This window comes from Propithecus coquereli, unplaced genomic scaffold, assembly GCF_000956105.1.
Source record: "Propithecus coquereli isolate 6110/MARCELLA unplaced genomic scaffold, Pcoq_1.0 Scaffold32, whole genome shotgun sequence".
NCBI lineage: Eukaryota > Metazoa > Chordata > Mammalia > Primates > Indriidae > Propithecus > Propithecus coquereli.
Genome location: NW_012148841.1, coordinates 10,312,339 through 10,313,748, shown reverse-complemented (window position 1 = coordinate 10,313,748; position 1,410 = coordinate 10,312,339).

Below are 1,410 nucleotides of genomic sequence, written 5' to 3'. Positions count from 1 at the left end.
ATTTATTTCCTGATAAGTGAACAAGTAAATGAATCCTAGATTATTTCTAAGATCCCTGTTGGCTAAAACATTATGTAAAATTATTGAGGTCAAATAAATATACACTTTCTTTGTAAACCAACACAATATACTAAAACTTGTATTTGAAAAAATAGGAGCCAATTTCCATTTAATTTATAAAAGGGTAAATTACAGAGTTCCCTTTAATGTCAAACTTCAGTAGGGCCTTCATTAAGATCTTTGTGATTTATACATAGTTTTTTAATATGATAGTTATCCATGAAAGTATATCTCTTCTAATCATGATGAAAATTATGTTTTCTTTTGACAAAGAAGCTACATAATATGACTGCTAAAATGGCAAAAAGAGAAATAGAATAAGAATCTCACATATTCCTACTGTTATTCATGACCTTTAGGAATTAAAAGAAGTCACTTACGACATTTTGCTGAAGACTATAGTTGATGCAGCATTTTCTCTGCTTGGAATGTGCTCCATTTCCCTAAAATAAAATACAGTAACAGGGTTGTGAAGGCAAGGAACAGTGGGTAAGGGTAATGAATCCAAAAGCAAGGTATTTGAGAATATACTTGGGAATTGTTCTTCTTCTGATATGAAGATGGACATTTCTTCACTTGTCCACAATTACTATACAATGATAGAATTTATTTGGCCTGCAAGGAGGTGGGGCTATTTAAAACATCAGAAAAGAGGTTCAGGTGTAGAAGATGCTGTTACTTAGGATGGCAGAGGACCAGAGGACCCATGTTGATCTGGATATTTTTCATGAAAGAAAACAACTTTTTTATGGAAATAAACTTTCCCCTCAGGACTGCTTTAGCTCTGTCCCACAGATTTTGATAACTTGTGTCTCCTTTATCATTTACTTCAAAGGATCTTGTGATTTCCATCTTGATTTCCTCCTTAATGCAATAATCATTCAGCAGAAGTTTGTTTCGTTTCCATGGCTTTGTGTAGACCTGAGCGTTTTTGTTGGCGTTTATTTCTAATTTTATTCTACTGTGGTCTGAGAAGATGCCTGGTATAATTTCCATTTTTTTTTTTTAATTTTTTGAGACATGCTTTGTGGCCTAGAGTATGTTCAATCTCAGAGAACGTCCCATGAGCTGATGAGAAAAACATATATTCAGTGGCTTTTGGGTAGAATGTTCTGTAAGTGTCAGTCAGTCCCATTTGTTCTAGAGTTCTGTTTAAGTCCATTATTTCTTCATTTATTTCTTGTTTGGAGGATCTGTCTTGTTCTGTCAGAGTTGTATTGAAGTCTCTGGCTATTACGGTGTTGCCGTTTATAATTTGTTTAGATCAAGCAGGATTTGCTTTATGAATCTGGGTGCACCTGAGTTAGGTACATAAATATTTAGAATTGTTATATCTTCTTTTTGGATTAT